We start from the raw sequence: 14,544 nt of genomic DNA, 5'->3' as shown, positions 1-14,544 counted from the left end.
AACAGTCTTTGTGTACATTACATTACATTAGGACTCACATTCTTTGTGTGCATTATTGTGTCACTAAAGTGTGGTAACCTAAGAGTGCCTAAAGCTGAGCTGTCCAATGTGATAGCCACAAAATACCACAGAGCCCGAAATGTGGCCAGTCCAAATTGAGATGTGCCGTGAGCATAAAAACACACTGGACTCCCAAGATTTAGTACGAACTAGGCTGGCTGGTTAGCTCAGCTGGTTAGAGCGCAGTGTAGTAACACCAAGGTCAAGGGTTCGGATCCCTGTACCAGCCACACACACACACACACAAAACCACAAAGCTTTGGTATGAAATAAAAAATGTAAGGCATTGCATTAATACTAGTTTATATTGACTGAATGTTCAAATATCATTTTGGATATAGTCAGTTAAATAAAATATATGTTTCATTTCATCTGTTTATTTTTTCAATGTGGCTACTAAAAAAAGCTAATTACATATGAGACTTGCATTTGTGGCTCACATCATATGCCTACTGGACAGCACCAGCCTAAAATAAATTCTGGACGCCTTGAGGCTTACAATTCAGATATACATATATGAAAGGATTTTAAAAATACAACACAAAGCACTAATGAAATAAGTACTAAAACTGAGTGCTAGAGACTCCAGTTCATAAATGGAGACCATCCATAGACAAGGGCCTTGGAGAGCAAGGAGGACTTCTCTGGGCTTTTAGGTAGTTAAGGGACCAGCACTAGTGACACCCACATCCTGGAGACAGGGAAATCTGTCCAGCACTGGGGAGCCCTGCAGAGGCCAGGTGGGCATCGCCAGCCTTGAGGTCCAGGCTGAGGCTCTCAGACTTGCTCTTGGGCAACGGGGAAGCATAAAGCGTGGGTATTTTTAGTGCAGGAAGGACGACGCCTGTGTTTTAGAGGGTTAACGTGGCAGGGGTGCGGTGGGGGAAGGGAGGAGCTGACTCTGGGAAAAAGGCAAGAACAAAGGAGGAGCTGAGGTTTCAGTCCAGCCGCTGGACCACAGGCCTGGCTGTGAGGATAGAGAGGAAGCAGGTGTAAAAGAGATGTTTTTTGTTTTTTGTTTTTTAAAAAACAACCTTGTAGTACTTGATAACTGGTTGTGCATAGAGATTTGAGATTTATCCTCAGAGACTGTCTGTTCATGTTTTCTTTTGCATCCTGAACAAATGAGACTTCAGAGAATGACCACAGTGGTCACTGAGACTGTCACACACAATGAAAGTCACTCTGTGGATGAGATTTTCGTTGGAACGTACCGTCCAAAAGCCACCCCTTAAAAATAGCTGGTGTTTCCAAGAATCCTTTGGTTGAAACACTGTTTGCAAGCCCTGCTCAGACAACAGCTTAACTGAAACTAAAACTCCAAGTTTCCCTACTTGGCACCGCTCACTGTTTAAATGAACAGCAATAGTGGTTAAAGCTCACAGAGCAGAATGTGGAGGAAGACCAGAGGCTGCTGGCACACACGGGCCAGGAATCTGCACAGAGAGCAAAGAGGAGCTGGCTGCAAACAGGATCAGGAGCACCAGACAGGATTAGTTCAGACAGAGTTACCGCTGTCCCGTCCAGCACAGCAAAAGCGAGCCGTGCCCAATGCCGCCTCCAGATTAACCAAGCTCAGCTCCACAGTAAATCCCCCGCTGCACAGAGTGGTGCGGTCAGCAAACAGCTCACCACTTTCTTTGTCCTTCTGGTGGAAAGTTTGGAACCAACGTTTGATCACCAGGTGAAGTGGATCTATGCGCTCACTCTGGGAAAATTTATGATAAATTGAAAGTAACTTTTAAAGCGATGGCCTACCTGTCATGGATCCTAGAGACCCTGAGATCCACCACTCCTTCTTTCTTTCACTTAATTGATTCATTTGCTTATGATGAGTTTTTTACTTACTTATTAAACATTCTCTACGTGCCAGGCACTGTGCTGCGTGGAAGGGATACCAACCAAGCAGCAGCTTCTCCCCGCAGGAAGCACAGGAGACCAGCACGTCAACGCACCAGTCGAGCACAGGTGACTGCTCCCGTGACAGAAGTGGGGCAGACAGAGCCCAGTCCCCCAGGTCGGCACAAGGCACCGGATGCTCAGGCGGGAGCTTCAGGCCTGCCCTGCACAACCTGTCCCCACTGTTCACAGGGTCTGTACTTGCAGGTTCTGTATTTGTGAATTCGCCCACTTGCCAAAATGTGCTGTAACTTCAAGATCAATACTTGCGGCCCTTTTGAGGTCCTTTGTGGACATGTGCAAAGTGGTGACAATTTTGAGTTGCCCTTGGAACATGTTCCCAGTGGAGGTGGAACGCGGCAGCCTCTGCCTCCTTGACTCAGTGCTCAGACTGTGACAAGTGTCCTTTCCACGGCCTATTTAGTGCCACATTATCCCCATCTTTGGGGTCTTTGTTGGTGATTTCACTGTGTAGCGCTGAAGTGCTGTCTGGTGTTCCTAAGTGCAAGGAGGCTGGGACGTGCCCTGTGGAGCAAACACGTGTGTTAGATAAGCTTCGTTCAGGCATGAGTTACAGTGCCGTCGGCCATGAGCTCAATGCGAACGCATCACCAGTATGTATTAAATAAGGTGCCTTTCAACAGGAACTCACATAAAACAAGGTTATGTATTGATGGATTGATGAAACTATCATGACCAGAGGCTCGCAGGAACCTAACCCTAGGAGCGGTGGCCCGATATTCGCTAAATCAGCATCTGTGCAACTCTACACAGCGTGACCACTGCAAATAATGACCACGGAGTGAGTGCATTGTGGAAAGATCCCTTTGCAGAGTTGCAGTCAGTGGATCGGAGGGTTTGTCGCTTGCTGTCATTGAATCCAGTTAGACTATCATAGCAGTTCATCGGAAAAGACGGAGCCTACACCAAGGTAGCAGCAGTGAGGACCCATTCATTTATTTGTTCAGTCATTCACTCATTCACTCTCTATGGAACTCCTGTGACATGCTGGGCACTGCCCTAGACGTGGAGGATATGGCAGAGCCTAAGGTGAACAAGGCCCCTGCACCATGCAGCTGACGGCTGAGTGCGGTGGAGAGGAGGGTCTCACTGCAGACACCAGGACATGGAACCAGCAGCGGCTGATCAGGTATGAGGGGAGAGAGGTAAGTCGAGGATCAGGCTGGGCCTCCAGTTCTCTCCCAAAGAGAAGGCAAGAAGTAGAAAGATCGCTTTGCAAGGGGACAACGTAGAAGTCAGCTGGATGCATGTGGAGCTTTGAGGCACTGGGGGAACTTGCAGCCGCAAGTCCAGCAGGGGGTAAACATACACCCCTAGAGATCCAGAAAGCAGCCGCTACCCCTCACGCCTCCCACGACAGGCTCCAGGCGAGACTGTGAAGGGAAGAATACCCCAGCACCTCCCGCGTCCTTCACCCTGCCCTTGGGGGATGGGTGATGTCCTCCGGCCATTTGCCTCTGTCACACGTCCGCCCTTCCTCTCGGGGCCCCGGCTTCCGTCTCTTTCTCCACATCTCAGCCTCTTCCTTCCTCCCTTCCATGTCCAGCCGGGTTCTGGTTTCCTACGTGCAGCCACGCGCCACCAGCTGCCCACCAGGTCGTGCAACAGCCCGGGAGGGGGGCAGACTTTCCAGACAGTGCCCAAGACCCTGGTCTGCTTCCTCCTGCTCCATGCGCTCTACACACCCACTGCTGTCACGGGTGCATGCACTGGCTTCCACCCTGTTTCTGGCTCCCTTGGGTGCCCTTTTTTTGCACCCTACTCCTAGCCCTGTTTTTGGAGGGTCTCCTTCCTCCGTGTCTGGCCTGTGGAACCGAAAGGAGGATTGCAGAGACCGAGCTTCTGGTGTGGCCAATCTCATAAACAAATTCTCTTGGGGCATGAGTGGCCCTGGGGACTTGAACTTACCATTCCTGTATGTGCCTCAGCTCCCCTACCCACGTGGAGCTACTCGGTGGCAGGGCCGGGCTCTGCTCACCTCTGAGTCCTCCTCGGCACCCAGCACACGGGAGAGCACATGGCAGGTACTGGGAAAGGCTTTGTGAAGTCAGCCCTGAAAGTGGCACGCTAGGGCAGACCGGAGGGAGAGGTGGTGTCCTGGCAGTGGAGTAGCAAGAGGATGCTTTAGGACAAGGACGGTGCAGAGCTAGGACTAGAGTCTGAAGCTCACAGACCCCTCGAGCCTGTTCACAAACCTTTCACACGCAGGCCTATGAGCTAGGTAAGCAGCAAAAGGTCCTTGGAGCCTTGGCTGACGTAGGAATAGTCTTCATTCAGCACACACACATCTAGGAGCTAGGCAGTCCAAAGGAGAAACTCAGAAACTCAACTGCTACCAGCAAGGTCCAAAGGAAAACTGAAAACCGAGCAGCTGTCAGCAGAGTAAACACGTTCTGGTCTCTGCCGGCCAGCTCTGCTTACTAACTGACTGCAGCACACACAAAAGCAATAAACTAAAAGATACATGGGTGCACATGAGCACTAACTCTACCTACACACAACTTGTTTACAAGAAATGTGCTGCTCAACCCCCAACCAGACCTGAGCCGAGGGAGCTGACTAAATTATCCTGTTTTCCCCACCCAGGGCTTTTCTTTATCCTTTAAATTGTCCCTTTGAGACTGCTACTCACTGGCACCATTGAGGTGGCACTTCTAAAGTGAGTCCCTCAGAGCAGGATCTTGACGTCTCACTCTCTGCTGTCTCCCCAGGGCCAGAGAAGAGGCTGGCACTTAGAGGCTCTCGACGATTATTTGTTGAGTAAATTATCCCTCGATACTGCTCTGAAACTCTCCCAGGTGTTAGAAGGGATACGAAGAGTATTCCATGTCAGCCCCCCACGTGCCAAGTTTCTGATCCAGGATATGAGCAGTTCCTTTCAGAAGACAAAGGCTCTAACCTCAAACATTTGTGTAGGGACTTCTGCCTCTGGCCGTAATGGTGTCACTAGTGCCGGAGCTGCTCTCCTGTCATAAACAACTACATCACTGGGCAAAACACAGGAAACAGCTGTTTTCAGACATTGGACAGCAGGCCACTAGGGACTATGATCCAAGGGGACATTAACAAATAAAGGGAGTCCTGCACTTGATACAGGAGGGGCTCAGTGTCCCTGGGCTGGGGTTTCAGGACAGGCCTCTGGGTTTCCAGCCACTCCCTGAGGTCTCAGGTCCCCTCCTCTGGGTTCTCCCCCAGGGGAAAGTTACTGTTGCCAGTTAGACCTGTTTTTAGCACCAACAAGGGGAAAATGAGACCACAAGGGGACTGGCTTCTGCAAACCCAGTGGCTGGGCAGGCTCAGTAGAGAGCACAGAACATTCTCGAATGTGCCTGGTGCATGTGATAGGGTCTGACCTGTGAATGTGCTCCAGGAAGAGACTGACTGAGCATGTGCAAGATTCAATGTTACACAACTGGGAGCCACCCCCTTAATTGAATATTCATTAGATGGAGAAACTGTTGTCCATCAGCTTCCTGGAGGCAGCTGCACTTTGCTGGCCGAGGGGCGTGCGTGTTACTTTGTATCAAACTTACTTTCAGCAGCAGCTGCTCACTCTCGAGCCAGCCTGTGCTCTGTACTGAACGTTACTCACTTTTGTGTTAGACTCGACCTCTGCACTGAACCCGCTTTTGTGTTAGACTCCACGTCTGCACTGAACGTGATTTTGTGTTAGACTCGACGTCTGCACTGAACGTGCTTTTGTGTTAGACTCGACGTCTGCACTGAATGTGCTTTTGTGTTAGACTCGACGTCTGCACTGAACCCGCTTTTGTATTAGACTCGATGTCTGCACTGAACGTGCTTTTGTGTTAGACTCGACGTCTGCACTGAACGTGATTTTGTGTTAGACTCGACGTCTGCACTGAACGTGCTTTTGTGTTAGACTCGAGGTCTGCACTGAACCCGCTTTTGTGTTAGACTCGACGTCTGCACTGAACGTGCTTTTGTGTTAGACTCGACGTCTGCACTGAACGTGCTTTTGTGTTAGACTCGACGTCTGCACTGAACGTGCTTTTGTGTTAGACTCGACGTCTGCACTGAACGTGCTTTTGTGTTAGACTCGACGTCTGCCCTGAGCGTACTTTTGTTAGACTCGACGTCTGCCCTGAACTTGCTTTTGTGTTAGACTTGACGTCTGCACTGAACCCGCTTTTGTGTTAGACTCGACGTCTGCACTGAACGTGCTTTTGTGTTAGACTCGACGTCTGCCCTGAGCGTACTTTTGTTAGACTCGATGTCTGCCCTGAACTTACTTTTGTGTTAGACTCGATGTCTGCACTGAACCCGCTTTTGTGTTAGACTCTCGGTGTCTGCACTGAACTTGCTTTTGTGTTAGACTTGCTGTGGGCCCTGCTCAGTCTCTGGGGTTAGGCCGCACTCTCTCCATGGAACTCGTATTTCTTATTTTATTAAACTTCTTCTGTCTACTGTGACTCTGCCCCTGAATTCTTTCCTATCGTGGAGTCAAGAACCTGGAAAGAGGACAGGATGGGCTGAGGCCGTCTTCCAGACCCTACCTCCCACATCAATAGGACGAAAACAGATCAAGCAAACACTCTTAGAAATAAGCAGAAACACCTGACATGGAAGCGGGAGCTTCAAACTTGTGTGCAGTGGACAGTGCCTCGAATTCTGTGACAAGCACCATGAAGGGTCACACAGGAGCTGGACCGGCACCAAGCGAGAGCCCCGCCCCTTCCCTGAGGGGCCCCTCCCAGGGGTGGGCAGGGCCAGAGATCACAGCTTTCATTGTGACTCCGCCCTGCCCTGTGTCCTGGCCACGCCCTCATTAGTTTCATCTTTCTCATCCACCAATGGGCTGTGAGCGTTGAGGCCACGCCCACTTTAGTGTTGCCTAGCTCCGCCCGCTCCCACCAGCTCTGGCTCGGTTGCACGTCTGCACTGTCAGCTGAAGGAAGTGACTCCCCAGTACTTGGATGGTGGTGACGTGGCCCCCCTTTCCTTTCCCTGCCCCGAGATGTCGGAGGAAACACGACAGAAGGAATTGTGGCCAAGAATAAGGTATAGCATGTTGGGTCGCAGGCCCCAGACCCAGCCTGAGGCCACTCTGATGGTGGGACAGGGTCACGACTCGGTGTCACTTCTGGGGGCTTGTCCCTCTGAGCCTATTGACTCCCCTCACCAAAGTCTTCTCAGCCACCCCTGTCCTCTCAGCAGCCCGGCCCCTGCCCTCGCCAGGTGCCACCTGTCATTACTGCCTGGAGCCCAGCCTTTGACCTGATGACCCAGTCCCCTCAGTGTTTTCACCCTCTTTCTGACTTCTCTGGTTGTGGCACAAATTTCCATTTGGAAGGTGACTTGGGACTAGGGGACCCAGGAACGACAGGTTTCTGGCTTGCTTAGTCCCTTGACTTAGACATTGACAAACTGAAAAGCCTACACTTCACCAGTGGGCTTGAAATGTTGTCAATGTCTCTGGGTGACACTTGGGAGAATGGGTTTTGTTTGGTTCTCTCCCAGGTTTCTACTCTCTAGAGACACTTTACAATCTATTTCTGAGTCTGTATCTCACATTAGAATTCTCCAGGATTCTGGGACCAGAGCGCCTTTCAGTCAGTGCCCTCTGCAGGGAGATGCGCTTATCTTCTGTGGAACAAATCCTGGGCAGCTGAGCTTCACAGCTTGAGTCTTGCCCAGATCATCTCAATCTGTGGTGCCACAGGACTCATAGGGGGCGTCCTTCTGAAGAATCAGACTTGCTCGATTCCTTTGAGAGAGAAAAAACCTATTAATGTCCTTAGGGGTGACATTCACCTAGGTTTGTAAGATCGTGATAGACTTCTCTCTGAAATGATGCTTGGCTTGTCCCCTTTTTGTTAGGTCCCCAGATCCCTAGGGGTGTGCCCTCATGACTTCTGCCATTAGAGTACATTGATGTAAACATCTGAGAAGTGCTGGTGTGCAGCTCTCACAGCTCTGTAAGGGAGGCCCCCAGTGTCTGATTTGTACTTTGTCACCTGGCAGCTGCTGATTCATGACAAAGCCCCAGAAGACTGAAGTTCAATTCCATTATTGCCTTTTTTTAGTCATGTTATCAATCCACTTCTTCAGCAACTTAGTGATCATTACAACACCTTGTAGAGTTGCTGGTGGCATTAAATCAGATGGTATAAGGAAGAATATTTTGTAAAAACTGTATAGTAGGATGCAAGTACAGGGGCTTATAGGTCTCCTGGATATTACTGCTTTTCCTTTTCACAGTTAAGAGATTACCAATGGGGAAACGGGCCTGGTGGTCCTCCGGGAGCAAAGAACGAAAAACTGGCAGCAGCCCTGATTCAACGACTTCTGGGGGTTGCCAGTTGCCTAAGGAGCTGAGTCTTGGCTGTTCAGGCTCCTGGGAATGGGGCTCAAGGGGCAGTAGGGGGTAATGGTAATGATCATGGAGGAAGTGTCAGGGGCTTGGTAAGTATGGGTTTGAATCCTGCCTCTCCCTCTGCTAGGGAGATGATTGAGGACTCTTCTCTGAGCTTCTCCCTTGAAGCTGTGCACACAAAGATGGACCACGGGCTTGGCTGCCATTGGATGCTGCTGCAGGAAGCACAGGATGATGTTGATGACACCAAGGTCCAGGGCTCAACCCCTGTACTGGCTACCACCAAAAAAAAAAAAGTACAGGATGTGAGCTGTTCAGGAGGGGAGGGACAATGTGGGAGAGAGACCTTGAGAAGTGGGTGCAAAGGGGCTACAGGAGGCGGGCCTGGTCCAGGTCAGGCAGGAAAGAGACTTTTGGCAGCTGATGAGGAAGAAAGGACGTCAGAGGGTTTAGCCATTGAAGGGGACAGAGTGTCTCCATGTGCACCGTCATCTCTTCTTGCCCACATCATACATCAGTGGGGAGGCCTTTGTGACATCAATGGGGAGGCCTTTGTGACATCAGTTTACATGAAGGAGCTGGAGGTAAGTGCCCCTGCAGGCAGCCTCTTGACCACCTCCCATGCTGGGGGCTGGATGCCCTGCTGCCAGCTGAGACAGCCGCCACCCCACCCTTAATTATTTCTCTGTCTACCTCTCCCCCCAGACTTCCTCCAGCTCCTCCTCTCTGCATGTGCCTAGAGCCGGTGCCTAGACCTGGCAGTGTCTCGGTACCGCAGCTACATAGAAAACCAACATGAAAGGAGCATGATCCAGGAATTGGTAAGAGTCCAGTGGGGTCCCCTGCTTCCACGCTGCCAATCCTGGGCTCCAATTTCCCCTTGGGGCTTTGAAGAAAAGGGCTGGGGGCCCCTGATGCCAAGGGAGAATGGGGTGCTGGGGGTCTAGGTCTCAGCAGGAGGGACCCCAGACCATGCAGCATGGCTATTTCTGTTGCTGCCCTGTCTGCCCACCCTCACTTCTCCTGACACCCTTGCTTGAGTCCTTACCACATGTGCCCTGGGCTGTCCCCTGCTGGAAACACTAGGCTGACTGTTGTCAGAAGCCTGTGTTCCTACCCTGACTTAGTTCCAGCTTTGCTTTGTCTTTGGTTTTGGACAAGCCACCTCTCCTGCTTGGGCTTGTGTGTCCTGAGATAGAACTAGAGGGTGTCAAAGGCCCCTTTCAGCTCTAAGAATGAAAGATTTCTAGGCACACATGAGACATCAGGGAGACAGGGATCTTGCCTGTCCTTTTAATTCCTAGATCCCTGCTATTAAGAACAGTCCCTGTCCCGTAGTATGTGGTTTGTGGTGAAGACATGCACCCTTGTGAATCACAAGCTGGGAGAAGGGTAGTCTTTCCTTTCTCAGCCTCCATTTCTAGAAGTTTCCATGGCTGTCCTTTAAACAGAATCCAGACTCAGACATTCAGCTCTGTAGCTGTGAGTGAAAACCAACAAAGACCCAAATTCTCTTTCCTTGGGAGTTCGAGGAGAGTTTGTCAATTTGCGTCCCCATAGGGTGTGAGAGCTTTTCCTTGAAAATCCATTCCTGTCCCCTGCCCACCACTCTGCTCTGGGGAATGGAGCTGAGGGGACAACCTCAGTCACTTTCCTGTGATTATCCACACAGAAAAAACAGCAGCAGGAAACTGTGGATGAACTGGGAAGAGGAGCAGGATTTCTTTGTTCGCTCCTTCCATGGCTGATGGGTTTGGGGAGAGACTGAGATGGAGACGCCGCAGGCTTATCCTGCCCACTCCCAACTTGGAGAAGGCTCATCCCTGCACCCCAGCCTCAGCCCCACAAGGTCCCTGAGAATCTGGTCTCAGTGGTGGGCCTGTCCTGTGCCATTGGTGGCATTCCTGGGGCCTGTCCCTTGCTGCTGCATCTCTGCCTCCCTGGTAAGAGACGTTTCTTTCCTCTTCCTGCTGCAGGAGAGTAGGTGTCAGCAGGTGAACTCCCTGCAGGAACAACTGCAGGTGAGTGGACTGTATGGCATCCCTCATGTCCCCTGGAGAACCTTCCTTTCCTTCTCTCAGCACCCATTTGGCTTTTCTCCCAAAGGCTCAGATTCGGACCACTGATGTCTCAATGTCTGAAAAGGCACAGTTAGAGAGAGCCCTGGCCGGTGCTGACCATGGTGTCTGGCAGAGAGCAGGTGTGGATCTGGGCACCCTTCCTCCCTCAACCTGGTGCCTTGGCAGGCCTTTGGGGGAGTCCTTTGGGCTCCATCTTGACCTCTGTCATTCCAGAGCAGTGTGAACATCTGGTGAGCTGCCTGTGCTCACGTGAGTGCAGATAAAAGAGCTGCAGTGGAGTCTGACCACTGTCTCTGCACAACAGAAGAAGGCGAAGAGGGTGAGTCCAGCCACCTGCCCTCACACTTGCACCTCCACCCCCGGGGGAAAAATGGCCTTAGAGAATTAGACAGACCTAGATGTTCACATCCCAGCTATAAGTGATCTTAGCACTTAACCTCTAATACCTTGTATTTCATCTACCAAATGGAGCTAACAATAGTAACTGCCTCCTATGGTGGTTATAAGGATTCAGTGCATTGTTAGCATGGTACCGGGTGACACACTCAACACAGAGTCAAACAATGGTGATGACAGTCATAATAATGGCAACATGACCCGATATCTCTGGGCCTCTGTCAGCAGCTGTAAATCAGATCTCTTTCCCTGCCTCTTCTGCCCTTACTGAGATCTTAGTAAAACCAACTGAGAACATGGGCTTGGAAATGCTTGAAAAAGGTGTCAAGTGTGATTCATGGGAGGAAATGTCACTGCGGGATGGCTCCTGTAGGTGTCGGTATTCGTGTGCCCTGACTACATCTTCCTCCTGCCCAATCCTGACTTGACCTTTCTGCATTTGCAGTCCTACTGTGACCTGAAGAAAGAGCGAGATGCTCTCCACCTGCACTTGGAAGACAAGTAGGAGGGGGACGGTGGATGGCAGGTCTGGGGACCTCAGCGTGGTCGATGTGGTGGGAGGTGGGAGGGTACAGGTGAGCACGATGAGGGGGACGCACAGGTTTGGACATGTGCAGAGCCAAGCTCTGGCCCCAGCTGTGCCAATGACTCATGTGTGGCCCTCAGGCAATTCATGTCCACTCTCTGGACTGGCACTTGTGCCTCTTGGTTCGTCAGGCCCCCATCCCATGCCATGGTCCTCTGGTTGTGTGGCAAAGTCAGTGCATTGATCACCAAAGTGGTCTTTTCTGTTCCTCATTCTTTCCATTCTTCTCCACCTCTGGCCACAGGAGCAACTATGAGGACTGCAAGTGTCACCAGTCCCAACTGAAGGGGAAGCTTCAGGTCCTTGTGATGGAGAAGGCGGCCTTGCAGCTCCAGATGAAAAAGCTCAAGACATGCAAGCTCCTGCCACAACAAGTGAGTGGCTGCAGCCCAGGGTTTGGGTTTTATGGGGGTGAGGTAGAGAGGAAGGTGACAGCTTGTCCCTCCTGCAGCTGCTCGCTCCATGGCTCAACCCTGTGCTCTGGGCAGGTGCATGCTTCAAGGGAGGAGCAGGGCCTGAGTCAGGTCCAGGAGGCAGAGACCTGCTAGGCAGGTGGACAGGTAAGCTGGGGCTGGTGTGTCCTGGGAGCAGGTGGGAGGAAGATAATGAGGTGTGTGCACCTGCAGACGGCAAGTCTGCTCACCTGAGCCTCAGTGTCCCCATCTGCAAAGAGGGGTGGGGTGCCCACTGTCAGCCACCCACAGCTGTCTTGAGCACAAGAATGTGAAGAACTCTGTTTGAAAGTGGTTTGAATGATTGACCATCATCTGGGCATGAGGAATGATTAGACAGGAAGCCATGGTCTGGGCGAGGCTGAATTAGGAGCTGTGGGTCAGGAAGAGGGTTTTGTGCAGCTCCAGAAGCCAGAATCCCTCATCATCTGTTTCCTTTCTCAGCTGAGCCTCCACCCCTGGAGCCTCCAGCAGGGCCCAGCGAGGAAAAACAGGGGCTGCAGGTGGAGGCTGAGCAGCTGCAGAAGCAGCTGGAGAGCATGGCAGGTCAGCTCCAGGCTCAGGGAAAGGACGAGGGTCTGAGCCACCTGAACTGGGAGCAGGAGGAGCGGCTGCTGGAGCTGGGGCAGCTGCTGGGCTCTGAGGCAAGCAGCACAGGCAGGTGCTGGAGGGCACGCAGTGCCACCATGCCACCACCAGCTGTGTGCTGTCCCAGGCCCGTGAGCTCCAGGAGCAGCTGGCTGAGCTGTACTGGCTTCAGCAGGCTGGTGTGCCACCTGCCCTGCCAGCCTGCCCTCCACAGTTGCCCCCTGGGCCTTTGTTTCCCCACCTGTGAACTGGGGTGCTGGAGACCTCACATGAAATGGTACCTGAGAAGGCACCTGTGAGCCAGTGCCCTGTGCCCCCTTCCCTGTGCCATGGGTCTCCAGCGGCATCAGGTGGCCGCCGATTGCTTCTCTCCATCCAGACCAATTAGGACATGGAGGTCACCAGTGTGCTACAGTCGGGGCAGCATGTGACAGTGGAGCTGGCTGAGAAGTTGGGCCAGAAAAGAAAAAACCAAAATACGTGAAATAAAAAAAGAGGTAAACACCAAAAAGGAGAGGAAAACACCAAGATGAAGGAGAAAACACCCAAAAGGTGAAAAAGCCCAGAAGAAGAACAAAACACCCATAAAAGGAAGAAAACACCCACAAGAAGAAGAAAACACCCAAAAAGGAAAACCCCAACAAAAAGAAAACCCTAACATAAAGAAGAACCCCCCAAAAGAAAAAACCCCAAAAGAAGACAACCCCAGCAAAAAGAATGCCAAGAGAAGGAAGAAAAATCCCCCCAAAATAAGAAAACCCCAACAAAAAGAAGAACCCCCCAAAAGAAACCCTAAGATAAAGAAGAAAACCCCCATTAAAGAAGAAAAAAAAATAGAACAAAAGCCCAATGAAAAGAAAACTCCAGGGCCATCCCATGGGTCACTCGGGAGAGTGCAGTGCTGATGACACCAAGGCCATGGGTTCAGATCTATGTATAGGGATGGCCAGTTCGCTCACTTGGGAGAACGTGGTGCTGACAACACCAAGTCAAGGGTTAAGATCCCCTTTCCGGTCATCTTTAAAAAAACAAAAAAGAAAAATGAAAACTCCAACAGAAAGAAGAAAACCCCCCATGAAAAGAAGAAAAGGCCCCCCAAAAGAAAAATATACCTCCATGAAAACAGGAAACCCTCCAAAAGCCCCAGAAAAAGAAAAACCCCACAAAAGAAAACCCCAACGAAAAGAAGAAAACCAAAAAAAGAGAGAAATTTTTAAAAAGGAGGACAAGAAAATTAAAAACAAAAACAAAACAGAAAAAATACAACAAAGAAGAAAAATAGCAAAAAAAAAAAAAAAAAAAAAAGACAAGAAAAAATTTAAAAAGAATAACAACAAAAGAAAAGAAAGCAGCAGTCAAGTCTCAGGGGCCCATAGGGGAAGACCGGTGTAATTGGTCCTTTGGGCGGGCTAGGCCAGGGCACTTAGGGCAGGCCTGCCAGGCCAGGCAAGACCAGGGGAGTCTTAGAGCCAGGCCTGACCAGGCCGGGTGGGGGGGCAGCATTAGCATGAAGACAGGTCAAGGGGTGCCTGGACAGACCAGTCAAGGGAGCACTTAGAGCACTTAGGGGTGCCCTTAGTGGCAGGGTGGCCCTTCTGGCAGTGGTCTACTAAGGGAAGACCAGTAATGGGGGGGGCATGTGGGAGGCCAGGTCAGTGAGTTCCTTGGCAGGACAGGCTAGGCCAGCCCTTAGCTGTAGGAGACCCATGGCAGCCTAGGAGCCAGGGCAGCCCTTAGTGGCAGGAGAGGGCACAGGGGCCCTAGGGACAGGCCAGGCCATGGGAGCACTTAGTGGAAGGCAAGGGACACCCTTAGCACCAGGCCAGGACAGTGGTGGCCCAGAGTGCCAGGCCAGGACGGGCCAGCAGGGCCCTGGGGACAGCCCAGGGACAGGCCAGGGGAGTCCTTGGCTCTGGGCCAGGCTGGGCCAGGCAGGACCATAGTGCCAGGCCAGGCCTGCAGGATCCCAGGGATAGGCCAGGCCAGGACAGGGCGGCTCTGAGGCAGTGGGTCTCTGGTGCAGGCCTGGCCAGGCCCACCCTTAGTGGCGGTGGGGCCATTAAAAGGCCTGGACAGGGAAGCCCTTAGTGGCAGGCCAGGAAACACCAGAGGTGCCCTTAGTGG

The sequence above is a fragment of the Cynocephalus volans genome, chromosome 18 (genome assembly GCF_027409185.1).
Source record: "Cynocephalus volans isolate mCynVol1 chromosome 18, mCynVol1.pri, whole genome shotgun sequence".
Lineage (NCBI taxonomy): Eukaryota > Metazoa > Chordata > Mammalia > Dermoptera > Cynocephalidae > Cynocephalus > Cynocephalus volans.
This window is presented reverse-complemented; position numbering follows the sequence as displayed.